The sequence below is a fragment of the Vicugna pacos genome, chromosome 9, assembly GCF_048564905.1.
Source record: "Vicugna pacos chromosome 9, VicPac4, whole genome shotgun sequence".
Lineage (NCBI taxonomy): Eukaryota > Metazoa > Chordata > Mammalia > Artiodactyla > Camelidae > Vicugna > Vicugna pacos.
Window position 1 is genome coordinate 3,184,528 of NC_132995.1, and position 14,559 is coordinate 3,199,086.

Consider the following 14,559-nt stretch of genomic DNA (forward strand, 5'->3'; position numbering starts at 1 on the left):
AAACCTGCGATTTTACTCAAATGTTTACCCCTGTCCATTGTCCTTCCTGCCTTCCTGCGTGTCTCTGTTTCCATCAGGATATTTTTTTTCCTTTTGCCTGAAACTTTTATTCTTTTGGCACCCCTCTGCTGGTGATGAATACACTTTTTTGTTGCCCAGAATGTCTTTATTCCACCTCCAGTTTTGAAGAGTGTTTTCTGCTGTTCTAGAGTCCTAGGTTGGCAGGTTTTTTTGGTTTTGGTTTTTTGGCACTTAAATACGGCATTAATCATTCCTCTTGCAAAAACTGTAAATCTTCTTGTCGCTCACTTGAAAACAATATGTCCTTTTTCTTTCAATGCTTCTAAGATTTGTCTTTGGGTTTCAGCAGTTTTTCTCTGATGTGTCTCACGGTGCGTGTGTGTGTGTTGACTTTAACGGAAGAGTAAGATAAAAAGTGTGCGTGTCAAATGCACAGCCTGATGAATTGTCCCAAATTGAGCATTCGTATGTTTTCCAGTAACTTCTCTCTAAACACAGTGTCTGTGCTGACTTGTAATAATGGCATGGATTAAACTTGCTTGTTTTGGTTCCTTACATCAATGTGAACGTTCTCTGCAGTGTTTTGGGAGGGGTGCGTGTGTGGCTTTTTTTGCTCAAATGTGTGTAAGATGTGTCCATAGTAACGCAGGGAGCTGGAGAGCTTCCACTCCGGCTGCTCGAGGGTGTTCTGTTGTGTAAGTCACCACAGCGGGCATATCCAGCCTCGGGTTAGCATGCGTTTGCTTGGCATCAGGAGACGCTGGCTAGTGCAGCTTTGAATAGCTTAACACACGTGCATTTCTGTCAGAGTGAACCTGGGAGTGTAACTGTTGTGTTCGGTGCCGTGCATTTATTCAACTTAAAGAGGTGCTTCCGAACATTTTTTCAGGGTGTATCGCTCTGTACTCAGTGCACATGAGCGTCCTGGTTATTCCGTGTCCTCACCACCTCTTCAAGTGTCTCACTTTTTTATTGTAGCCATGCTGTTATGGGCGGTGGTGTCTTCTTGTGGTTTTAGTTTGCATTTCTCTGGTGACTGATGAAGCTGAGAATATTTTCATATGGTTTTTGGTCATTTGAATATTCATTTTATTTTTGTGAAATGTCTTCTTGAGTCATTTTCTCATTTCCTCATTTTTAAAAATTGGGTTCACTTTTTTTTTCTTTTTTGCTAAACAATAGGAAGCTTTCTTTTTTTCTAATTATGCATGTGAGTCCTTCATCAGGTATGTTCACTATGAATATCTGCTTTTAGTCTGGTTGAAGTTCACTCTCTTATTGATGTATTTTGAAGAATAGAATTTCTGAACCTTATTATAGCCCAGTTTATCTAATTCTTATTTTATATTTTTCATGTGGAAATCTGCTTCATATAGTAAAAATTTACTGGATTAGATTTTTTTTTAAATTGAAGTGTAGTCAATTTATGATGTTGTGTCAATTTCTGGTGTCCAGCACGATGCTTCAGTCATACATGAACATGCATTATATTCATTTTCATATTCTTTTTCATTATAGGTTACTGCAAGATATTGAATATAGTTCCCTGTATATACAGAAGAAACTTGTTTATCTAATTTATATATAGTAATTAGTATCTGCAAATCTCCAAGCTCACCCATCCCCTTTCCCCCTGGTTAACATAAGTTTGTTTTCTATGTCTGTGAGTTTTTTTCTGTTTTGTAAATAAGTTCACTTGTGTCTTTTTTTTTTAATATTCCACATATAAGTGAATGATATTTTTCTTTCTCTTCCTGGCTTACTTCACTTAGAATGATGATCTCTGGATCCATCCACGCTGCTGCAAATGGCATTATTTTATTCTATTTTTTATGACCAAATAGTATTCCATTGTGTAAACATACCACAGCTTCTTCACCCAGCCATCTGTCGGTGGGCGTTTGTGTTGCGTCCACGTCTTGGCTGTGCATATGGCCGCACAGCTTATTGGAAAGACCATCCCTTCCCCGCAGGGCTGCTGGTGTCCTGGGTCATCCTGCAGGCTGCTGGCTGCATCTGCACCCAGCCTTCCCCTTCTGTCCTCATGCTCAGTTTGTGTGTCTGTGTACCGAGAACACACAGACCCAGACGCTCTAGCTTCGTAACAAAGCTTGACACCGAGCAGTGTGAGGCTTCCAGCTTTGTTTTGTTTCTCAAGATGCTGTTAAATACTTTCAGCCTCAGTATGTCTAGGGAGGAAAGGCTCCCTGGGCTTTTTACTGAAGTTGCATCAAGTCCACAGGCTCCTTTTGGGAGTAAATCGGTGCCTTTACAATGCTGAGTCTTTCTGCTCTCCATTTATCCAGAGCTTCAGAAGTTCTCTCAATTTTGTAGCTCAGTGTGGTGGTCTTACCTGTCCTTCGTTAGATTTATTGCTTTTATTACATGTTTTCAGATTGTTGCGTATGTGATAGGTTTTTTTAAAAAAATTTCATTTTCTATCCTTTTTTTTGGTGATATGAAGAAACACAGTTTTTAATTGCCCTTCTGTGTAGCAGCTTTGCAAAATTCATGTATTAATTCTGATAGCTTGCCTACTCTGTTGGGTTTTACGTGGACACAACAGTGTGTTCTGTGAGCAGCGGCAGTTTGTTTTACTTTATTTCCAGTGCTTTTGTTCCCTTCTCTTGCTCACCTGTGCTGCCTGGAGCGCTAGTACAGTGCTGAATGCGAACGCTGACAGCGAGATCTCAGCCTTAAAACGATGCCCTTTGTGGAGCTGCTTGTATAGCCTTTGCCAGGTTAAGGCCGTGCACTGTCCATCTCACCAAGGTTTGATTTTTTGTTCTGTTTTGTCTTGTTTACCGTGAATGGCCATTTAATTTTGTTAGATGTGTTCAGAATCCCTCGTATGCTCTGAAAACAACCTATCCGTTTTTCCATCCGTTATTGATGCATTTTTAGTTTTTAAAATTTTTTAAAAATACAGAATGCTTCACGAATTTGCATGTCACTTTTAAATATTAAGTCATCCAGCCTACATTGTATAAATCCCACTTGGCTATAAAATATTATTTTCATATAACTATACTATTTGCTCATTTTTATTAAGGATTTTTGAACAAGACTGGTTTGTAATATTTTATCATGTAATGTCCTTAATTGGGTTTCGAGATCAAGGGTTTACTAGCCTTCTAAAATGGGATATAGAAAACAGTATAGGTCTTCCCCCCAAAATTAAAAATAGAATTACCATGTGATCCAGCAATCCCTCTTCTGAGCATATATGTAAAGCACATGAAAACAGGATCTCAAAGAGGTATCTGCACCCCCATGTTTATTGCAGCATTATTCATAATAGCTAAGATGTGGAAACAACCCAAGTGTCAATCAGCACATGAATGGATAAAGATGTGGTATATTTATACAAAGGTATATTATTCAGCCATGAGAGAAAAGAAATGGCAACTGTGTGATGGGGTGGAGGTGGTCATGCTATAGTGGTAATCAATGTGAAATGTTACAGTGTTTCAAATCAACACTTTGTATGCCTCCTACTTACGCAATGTTTATATATCAATTATGCCTCAAAATAGAGAAATAAATAGACAAACACATGAGGTACAAAGTATATTCTCTCTTCTCCCTCACTGAAATGATTGTTATGAGACTGGCCTTAGTTTTTCCTTTATAGTTTGGATAAATTTATGCTGAAACACTAAGCACTGTCTAATTTGTATTCATCTTGGGTTTCTCTGAGCTTCTGGAAACAATGGCTTGATAGCTGATCCCATTTGAGAAACGAAAATGGATCACACTGGATAATTAAAAATTGGATAAAATTAGGGGGAGAAGGTATAGCTCAGTGGTAGAGAGCATGCTTAGCATGCACGAGGTCCTGGGTTCAATCCCCAGTGCCTCCTTTAACAATAGTAATAATAATAAATAAAAATAATAAAAATATTTTTTAAAATTGAATAAAATTTAAATGAGGTAAAATTGGGTAATTTCTAGGTCATTGCCTCCTCAAATACTGCTTTTTCTTCATTCTCTCTTCTTCACTCCTGGGGCCCCAATTAATCATCTGAAGGAATTTTTTCCTGCATTCCACAAGACTCATGCTTTCTCCCTTGGGTTTCCATTTTTCTCTTCTGGGCACTTCCATTTGGATATATTTACCTTACTTCCAGTTTATTGTTTTTGTCTTCTGCACTGTTCCAGCCCCCATATCCATGAAGTCAGGGTCCAAAACTCATTAGGATCCAATGACATGAGAGGTCATTCTCAGAAAAACCACTGTGACAGGTGCCTTCTTCAGTGCTGAAGTCACAAAATTTAAGGGAATTCAGTCTAACCACGATCTGCTAAGCAAGACATGGGGTGTCAGTTCATCCCTCTTGGGACAGACAGAAAAGGTCACACCAGGCTTCTGAGTGATGCCTCTTGGTCACACGCTCTCCAGAGACTGTCTCAGAGTCTGCTTTAGGGGAAGTGTGCATTTCCCTTGGGGTCTCCTTTACAAAGATTGTGGGGTGTTAAGGTGGCCAGTCAGCTCTCTAAACCAGCGCCATCCAATAAAAATGCAACATAAACCACAAATACTAGCCACATAGGCATCTTTAAGTGTCTAGCAGCCACACTGCAGAAGCAGAAAGAAGCTGGTGGACGTTAATTATAATCACATTTCATGTAACCCAATCTGTTTAAAAGTGTTATCTTCTCGATGTAAAAACATGATCAACAAGCTGTCCATCGACAGATGACTGGATAGAGAAGCTGTGGTGTATTTATACAATGGAACACTACTCAGCCATAAAAAAGAATAAAATAGTGCCATTTGCAGCAACATGGATGGACCCAGGGATCATCATTCTAAGTGAAGTGAGCCAGAAAGAGAAAGAAAAATACCATATGATATCACTCATTTGTGGAATAAAAAAAGAAAAAAGAAGACACCAATGAACTCATCTACAAAGCAGAAACAGCCTTGCAGACATAGCAAACAATCTTACGGTTACCAGGGGAAGTGGCGTGGGAAGGGATAAATTTGGGAGTTCGAGATTTGCAAATATTAACTACCTTATATAAAAATAGATAAAAACCAGATTTCTTCTGTACAGCACAGGGAACTATATTCAATATCTTGTAATTACCTATAATGAAAAAATATGAAAAAATAAAAAATATATGAAAATGAGTATATATATATATATGTGTGTGTGTGTGTGTGTGAGAGAGAGAGAGAGAGAGAGACTGGGACATGCTGTACACCAGAAATTGACACATTGTAACTGACTATAGTTAAATTTAAAGAATCTTTAGAAGAGAAAAAAATAAAATAAAAGATCCAGGAGATGACTCACACTCTTCTCTCACCCTGTGTCTTCCAGACCCAACGTATGGTTTACACCTGGAGCACACCCTGCCTGAGGCGGGCTTTGGGTCAGGTGTTCGACAGCCACCTGCGGGCAGCAGGCGCCACGCCGGGCGGAGCAGCTCCAAACACAGCCTCGGTACCTGGAAGTCAGCAGACGTCTCCTTCAGTCAGTACGTCTGTCTCTGTCTGTGGCTCTCTCTCTCCCCCGTCTCACTTAGTCTAGGTCCCTGACTGTTGGGCTTCTTGCAAATTCTGTTCATTTCTCCTTTTTTCCTCTCTCTCTGTCTCTGTCGGTGTCCTTCTGTCTCCCTGAGTCTGGAGGGTCTTTCTGTGTCACTATTGCCCCGAGAACCCCGTGTGCTTCTCCTATACCACCACTCAGGTGAAAAGCTTAAAACAGCCTGTCTGAGCCCGCAGAGGAGACTGGGGTTGGCTGGGCAGGTCACATGTGATCATAAGCCCCAGGGTGTCACAGGGAGCTGGGGCGCCTGGACAGGCACGCACGTCCCATCGGGAGCCGGCCTGTGCAGACACAGCCCGACTCGACGGTCGTGTACGGTGTGAAGTCCCAAAGTTTAACGCCAAATGTGTTTGAGTTTCCTCGTTGATTTTCTCAAACACACACACAAAAGGAAGTAACTCCTTTCCTTGAGCTTTGCTCTTCTCGCCCGCTAACCCCAGCAGTGACGAGGGGTGTTTTAGAGGAAAACAGATGTCCCAGCTGCTTCGCAAATCCTTGCTCTCTTGTCCTGGACGCCATCCACAACTCAGCACCAAGTTCAGATGGGTAGCCTGTTTCCTTTCATGAATGAATTGTATTTCTTAGAGTACTTTCAGGCTCACAGCAAAACCGAGCGGAAGATACCAAGGTTTCCCATACGCCGCCTGCCCCCACGGGCGCACCGCCTCCCCCCGCCACCAACACGCTGCGCCTGGAAGGTGTGCTTGTTGCAGCCGCTGACCTCACACTGACACCCCGTCACCACCCAGAGCCCACAGTAACATGGGGCTCACTCCCGGGGTGGCACGTTCTGCGGGTTCGGACAAATGTGTCATGACGTGTATCCACCAATATAGGGTCATACAGAGCAGTTCCGCTGCCCTGATACTTCTCTCTGCTCCACTGGGCATCCTCCCTCCTCGCCAGCCCCTGGCAACCACTGATCCTTCTGGGTCCCCATAGTTTTTCCTTTTCCAGAATGTCCTATAGTTGGAACCATGTGATACATAGCCTTTTCAAATTGGCTTCTTTCACTTGACAAAAGCATTTAAAGTTGCTCCCTGTCTTTTCATGGCTTGATAGCTCATTTCTTTTTAGCACTGAATAATAGTCCACTGTCTGGATGGGCCATTCCATTTATTTATCCATTCACCTACTGAACAGCACCTCGGTTGCTTCTAAGTTTCGGCAGTTATGAAAAAAGCTGCTATAAACGTCTGTGTGCAGGGTTTTTTTTTTATTGAAGCATAGTCAGTTACAATGTGTCAGTTTCTGGTGTGCGGCATAATGTCCCAGTCATGCATATATATACATATATTCATTTTTAGAATTTTCTTCATTAAAGGTTATTTAAAATATTGAAGATAGTTTCTTGTGCTATGCAGAAGAAATTTCTCTTTTTTAATCTATTTTTATATATGCTGGTTAACATTTGCAAATCTCAAACTCCCAAATTTATCCCTTCCTATCCCCTTTCCCTGGTAACCATAAGATTGTTTACTATGTCTGTGAGTCTGTTTCTCATTTTGTAGATGAGTTCATTAGTGTCCTCTTTTTTCTTTCTTTTTTTTAAGATTCCACACATAAGTGATAACATGCAGTATTTGTCCTTCTGGCTCAGTTCACTTAGAATGACGATCTCTAGGTCCATCCATGTTGCTGCAAATGGCATTATTTTATTCTTTTTTATGGCTGAATAGTATTCTGCTGTATAAATATACCACAGCTTCTCTGCCCAGTCATCTGTTGATGGACACTTAGGTTGCTTCCATCGTGTGCAGGTTTTTGTGTGGACATAACTTTTTAACGCATTTGGGTAACACCAGGGAGCACAATTGCTGGACCGTATGGTAAGTACATTTAGTTTCCTAAGAAACTGCCAAACGACCCTCCAAAGTGGCCATACTGTTTTGTGCTTCCCGCCAGCAGTGAAGGAGAGTTTCTGTAGCTCCACATCCTTGGCTGCTCTTGATGTTGTCGGTGTGTTGGACTTTGGCCGCTCTGGATAGGTGTGTAGTAGAAACTTGGTTGTTAAAATGTTGCAAGAAATGCAGAGCATGGGCTAGAAGTCAGACGGAATGAGGTCTCTCTCTGATCCTCTCCGCAGTCTCAGGACCCCTGGACAAGTTCCCTATAGACCTTCATAAATGTGACCTTGTGAATTCCTTTTCTTCAGAAGCCACTCGAAGGATATTTACTCATTACCTGTCATGTGCTTGGTGTTTGGGACACAGGAGTGAACAAAACAGATGTGGTCCCCGTGCTCAGCAGAGCTCCCATCTGAGGAGGAGACAGAATCAGACAGATCATTGTCCATTATTTAACCACCGTTGTGATACAAGAGAGGGTAACGCTTGCCGCTGTAACCAGCCAACCCTGAAATACCAGTGTCTTAACACAAAGGGAGCTTGTGTCTCACTCATGTAAGTGACCATTGTGGGTCCTCCTGGGCAGAATTTGAATTTCCTCCTTAGGAACATCAGCCTCTTCCCATTTGTGGCCCCACCATCCTCTTGGGCGACGCCCCTCTGCTTCCAACCAAAGGAAAGAGAGAGGCACAAAGGCTGCATCCACCTGTAGAAGTTGCTGGCCTGGAAGTGACACGTGTTATTTCTGCCCAGATTTCTTGGCTCTGCATACTCACTGAGGTCACAAGCAGACATAAGGGAGACTAGACAATAAAGGCCCTTGTGGGTGGCCGCCTCCCACGGAGACTGCTTCGCTGTGAAAGGAGAAACACACTCTCCCGGGAGCAGCCAGACCGCTCCGCCCCACGTGGAAAGTAATTTAAAGAGGAAATGTGCAGGAGCATGGACAGCAAAGAAGCAGGTCCTCACACCCCTGCAACAACGCACCGCCTGGGCTGACCGACGCCTCAGCTCTGAGGGAGCCAGCCGAACTGGGGCTCCGAGAGACACTCAAGGGACCCGTTCCCTCCAGAAACCAGCGTGAGTCCTGGGGAGCCTGAGGGAAGTTGTCGCGGACGACCAGGAGAGAGCGACTTGGCCGTGTGGCAGTAGGTGGTTCCTCCTCTTCCCGTCCTTCTGTTCTTGACCCTGTGAAGGGCTCCACGTGGCCTTTCATTTCCCCTTTCTCTGAGTGCAGGGAGGGGGCAGGACCTGAGAATGGGCAGCCTCCGGCTACGCGTCCAACCCAAAATCGCCAGCTGTGGCTTTGACTGCCACAGTGACTGTGGCAAAGTCTTGAATTGTCAGCTGCCCTGAACAGGATGGGTGATTTTGACGTTTTCCTGAACTGCAGTGAACTCTTCATCCCAAAGCTCAAGATCGATGTCTCTATCCAGGTGGGAAAAAAAATGGCTCTGACTGTGAAAAGGGGACATGACCTTGACTGCAGACCTCAGGAAAGCCCCCCTCCCGATGATGCTAATTTAAGGAGGATTGTGAGGACCGATGAACCGTCAACATGGGAAGGCAGAGCGAGAGCTGGGGGGCATCTGGGCAGAGGACACAGCTTTTGTGAAAGCCTCGAGTCCGGACATAAATTGGCTGGTTCTGAGAAACTGACAAAATTCCAAAAGTATCAGAGATGGGGAAACATTGAGGAGATGCTCCGGTCGGGACTGAATGTGTAGGGCTTTGTAAAGTCCATGTAAACATTTGGGATTTTATCTTCGGGATGATGGGAAAGGTTTTAAACATAAGCCCAGTATAGTCAGACTTTTGGTCCAAAATAGACCCGTATGACCACTTCGTGGAGACAGAATCGGAGGAGGCAATAAAAGTAAAGGCTGACATGTTCTGAGCGCTATTCTATGCCAGTCACTGTTCTGAGCCCTCCATGCGGACAGTTTACTTAATTCCCACGAGACTCTGGAGTTTCCTTTATGAGACCTGTTTTACTGATGAGGACACTGAGGCTCAGAGTGTTGACTAACCTGATGAGTACTGTGTGTCATGTAAGAGGCGGCGCTGGATTTCAACCTTGGAAGATCCTATGTTCCCGCCTATTGTTGCTGTATTATATTTATCAATAATGCATACTGTAAGCATACCTTTCATATTTACTAAAGAAAACAAAAACTGGATAGACAGACCAGGAGAGAGTTGAGTTGCTTAGGGCAGGATGATGACTGTAAGAATTTAAATAAATGCATGGATTCAAGACTGGAAAGTGGTCTCAAAAGAAACACCGATGAAAGTTTGGTTCCAAGAAATGTCTGACTAGGTTGTTTTAGATGCAACTTCTTCCCACTGCAAAAATAAATAAATAAACGAAATGAAGCAAAATATAAAGAACCTCTGTCTGTGGGCCTTGGAGGGCTTCCAAAGCAGGCGGAATTTACGGTTTGAAGACGCAAAAGGGGAAGGAAACAAAGAGAGGGGAATTCATCATCTGGGGGTGGTTTGACACTGATGGTTTACTGGCTCTGAACGTAAAAGCAGCGGGGAAGAGACTGAAAAGCCAAATGAAACTTTTGGCCGTCTCATTAAGCAAAATCTTCAAATTCGCGGCACCACGCAGAAGGGTCCACCATGGAGGAAGGACCCCATGAACACCCGGGCTTTGGGTTGGGACCCTGAAGGGCCACTTCCTGGGCACAGGGTGAACTGAGTATGAGCAAGACCTCAAAGGGCCAGAAATCCAGTTCTAAATGAAGAGGCCTGGGCTCTAGCCCACCTGCCTGCCAGAAGCAAAAACGCACCCTCTCTGGAGGAGGGCAGCCGCAAAGGGCGGCAGAGCGGCCCAGACAGCGCCACACGGAACTGTGGGCGCACAGTCAGAAACAGCGAGGCAGCGCGCGGTCAAGAGCTGCCCAAAAAGCCCAGAGGAGAAGAAGTGTGTAACAGAAATAGACCACACTGGGCGAGTAACGGCAACTACTGTGTGCAAACAAAAGCCCGGCAAGATGGGGAATTTCAACCAAGAACTAGGAGATATGAAAGCAAACAAATGGAAATTGTAGAACTGAAAAATGCAGTTTCTGAAATTGTGAACTCAGAGGATGGGGTTAATAGCAAACTGGACTCAGCTGAAAAAAGAGTGAAGTGAAACACAATTCAGGAGACATAGCCAGACAGAGGCACAGAGAGACTAGAGAATAAAGGTTCCAAAAAGGGCATATGAGTCACCTCAATAAATAAAATAAAATAAAAATAAAATGAAGTCACGGGCATGGGACAAGTATAGGACGTGGTGGGAAGGGTTAACACTTGTGTGACTGGAGTCCCATCAAGGCGGGGAGAGAGAGAGAGACTGCGTTGCAGGACTGCAGTCTCATCTCACCGCCTGTACCACCACTCTGGTCTGAACCACATCAGCTGCCACCTGGTTTATTGCAAGGGCCCCCTGACCACCCTGCTTGTTTTTAACCTCCCCACTTTGGTCTGATCTCAACTGAGCAGCAGTGTCATCCTGTTAAACATAACAGTTCCTCTGAGAATTGGGGCCAAGCTTGGCAGATGGACGGGCGGACACGGCCGTGGCTGCCAGTGGGGATGCCGGCCAAGCTCGTTTCTGGAACTTGGGCAGATACAGATGAGAGAAAATGAGAGGCCCGTGTTACAGCTGTCATTCTAGGAAATCATTGCCTTGATGGCGAAACTCTGTTAAAAGAAAAAGGTAGATCCTACAAAAGATGAAGCAGTAATCGACTGAAAAGATTCGGAAAAAAAGCTAGCCAAGAGCTGATTCCTATGCAATGTTTCATTATTCCTGGGAAATTATGGGATAAAATAGGACTATGGCTTTGGGCAAAGGCCTCCACTGAGAAGAGCATCTTCATCGAGAGAGATGCTTCCTGTCCACCTCCAGTCCCCAGAGCTGGGAGGAGGCTGTCAAGGGAGGCCCTGGTCTGTCTCCTTTGAGAGGGGAGGTCTGTGGTGCATAGCACCTAATTGCCAGCCCTCAGAACAGAAGTGCCAGGATGACGTCTGGGCACCCGCTTAGGGCTGTCCGTGAGAGGGCTGACGGCAGCTCACCTGAAGAGGCTGGCTCCATTTCCACGTGCACTGGGGCTTTCATGAAAACCAGAATCTCTCATGCCTCAAAAAACTAAAAATAGTAGGCATGTTCCTATGTGACTGAAGTATTGTTCTGTACACCAGAAATTGACACAACATTGTAAATTGACTGTACTTCAATAAAAATATAATAAAAAATAAAAGTTAGCCTAGAAATGTAAAAAAAAAAAACTAAACTAAAAATAGAACTACTGTGTGATCCAGCAATCCCACGTCTGGGTAATTATCCAAGGGCAATGACAACAGGATCTCAAAGAGGTGTCTGCACCTCTGTGCTCACTGCAGCGTGTTTACAATATGCACAAGATACAGAAACAACCTAAGTGTCCGTCAACAGATGAACGGATAAAGAAGATGGGCGATATTTATGAATCCTACTCAGCCATTAGAAGAAATGAAATCCAACCACTTGCAACAACCTGGATGGATCTTGAAAACATCATGTTAGGTAATGTTGCATAAAAAAATGCGTTACAGCTCAGTTGTGACAGCAACCTGGATCCCGGCGAGAAACCAAACAGCACTCCGGGAGTTGGAGAACTCAGGTTTGTTACACCACTGGGCCCAGATGACTTAACACTCCAAGCTCTGGACCCACAGACTTTTATAGGCTGCCAGTCCACACCCGACATCATCACATGCAAACAAGGTATAACAGAAGCTGACCAACCAGGAACAAGCTCTGCAGAAATGGACCAATCAGGAGGGAAAGAAATAACCAATCAGGAGTGAAGGAAATGGACCAATCAGGAGGGAGAGAAATAACCAATCAGGAGTGGAGGAAATGGACCAATCAGGAGGGAGAGCAACAACCAATCAGGAGTGAAGGAAACGGGCCAATTGGGAGAGAAGGAAACAACCAATCAGAAGTGAGCTCAGGGAACCAATAGAATTTTAGGGGTAAGTAAGCCATTTCAGAGGCAAAAAGTGACCTAGAGCCTCTGGGCCAGGGAACCGGATGATGCTGGCAGGAGAGTAGTGGCCCTGCCTGGGGTTCCTGCCGGTCTTTTTATGGGGCTTCCCACCTCAGTAAGATAAATCAGACTGAGAAAGACAAATACTGTATGATACGCCTTATATGTGGAATCCAAAAAAGGCAAAATCATAAAAACAGAGGAATAATGGTGACCAAGGGCTGGGAGGTGGGGAATGAGAGAGGTGCTTTTGAGGATACAAACTTGCAAGCAGCAGGTAAATAAGTCCTGGAGATCTAATGCGCAGTGTACTGAATATAGACATAAAAACTGTGTTCTAAAATTAAACCTACCAAGAGACTAGATCTTAACAGTTCCCACTGCAAGAAGGAATGTAACTATGTGACATGACAGAGGGGTTAGCTGACACTACAGTGGCACCCAGATTGCAGTAGAAATGTACCAAATCAGTATGTGGTGCACCTCATCCTTACACGCTATGGTGTGTCGACTGTGTCTCAATTAAAAAAGAAAAAACCAGGATCTCTTTCCAAAGTACAATTCCGATGCCATGGAATAAAGCATGCTGATAATAAAAGACAATTTGGCAGTCAAATGCATCCCAGACTAGCCACTTTGCATCACTCCTCTGCTCTGAAGCATGCAGGGCTTTGCCATCTCAGTCGTATCTGCTGTCATTGCATCTCCTCCCGCTCACCCCTCGCCAGCCCTGCTGCCGCCACGCAGTCATCTTTGCCAGGCCTAGAATGCACCGTGCGCGCGTCTACCTCGGGACCTTTGCACTTGCCATTTTCGCTGCCTGGAATGCTCTTCCCCCAGAGCTGCCCGCGGCCAGCCCCTCACCCCTTCCTGTCCTCCAGTCCTGCTCTAACGTTCCCTTCTCAGTCAGACCTTCCCATCTCCCTGTACTTTCAAAATGGCTAACACATTGTTTTGCCATATTTTTTTTTTTTACTCCTTGTCTATCTCTCTTTTGTAAAAATGTTTCCTTGGTGTTTTAATGTGCGCTTCTCTGGTTATTAGCAGAGTTGAGCATCTTTGCATAGTTATGATGGAAATCTACACTTCTTCTGAGGGTAAACTTTTATGATATCATTCAAGATATGTGACTTTTATAGTTTATTTCAGACTCTTATTTTAAATCTTAAAAATGTACTTGATTTTCAATTTTTATTTCAAAATCTAATTACTTATGTTTTTATTGCTTAAGAGTATTTTTGATTGTTTAAATAGTTAGAACATACTACGGAAGATTAACTTTCTAACATCCAGGGCCAAAGGGGGGTTTCCTAGCGTTCCTTTCCCACATTCAGTTTCTCAGTTCAGCTGGAATTAACTTTTGCATATCGCGTGAGGAACATAATTGCGTTATTTTCCCAAAGAGACAATGAACGGTCTCAAGTCCATTCATGGAAGTGCTTCTTTTCCCGCTGGCGTGTGATGCTCTGATAATAAGTAAGTGAGTAAATAAATGCTACCTGTGGGGAGCCGAGGGTACAGATTTAATGAGAACTGTTAATGTACCAAGATCTCTTTCCCTAAGACTAGTGTCAGTTCCCGTCGCTGTGAAGTAGTTGGAAAACACAGAACTGTGCACGGAAGAGAATAAGAGTTACCCACGTTATGCTCCAAAGAGAACCGCTGTACATTGCCTCTTTCTTACCCACTTTTTTTTCATTTTTTTCTCGTGGTAAAATACACACAACATAAAAGGTACCATCATACCCATTTATAAGTGTGCAGTTCAGTAGAATTCAGTCCATTCACGTTGCTGTGCGGCCATCGCCACCATCCATCTGTGGTCCAGCCACAAGAACTCGGGGGGACGAGGGGAAATATTGCCCCTCCCTGACACTGTTCAATGTAATTTAAAATTTTATTTCTTCATTAACAGATTCACTGAGGAATAACTGTTATATGTATATTTTTAAGTCTACTCATGTTTAAGGTCTACCATTTGATGAGTTTGGACACAGGCTGTAACCTTAAGTCTCTCTCAAGTTCATGCAGTTTCTGTCCCTTTTGCTCTCCAGAGCAGCTCATTCTAGGCATTTGCATCTCCGAATACAGAGGGGGAGGTGC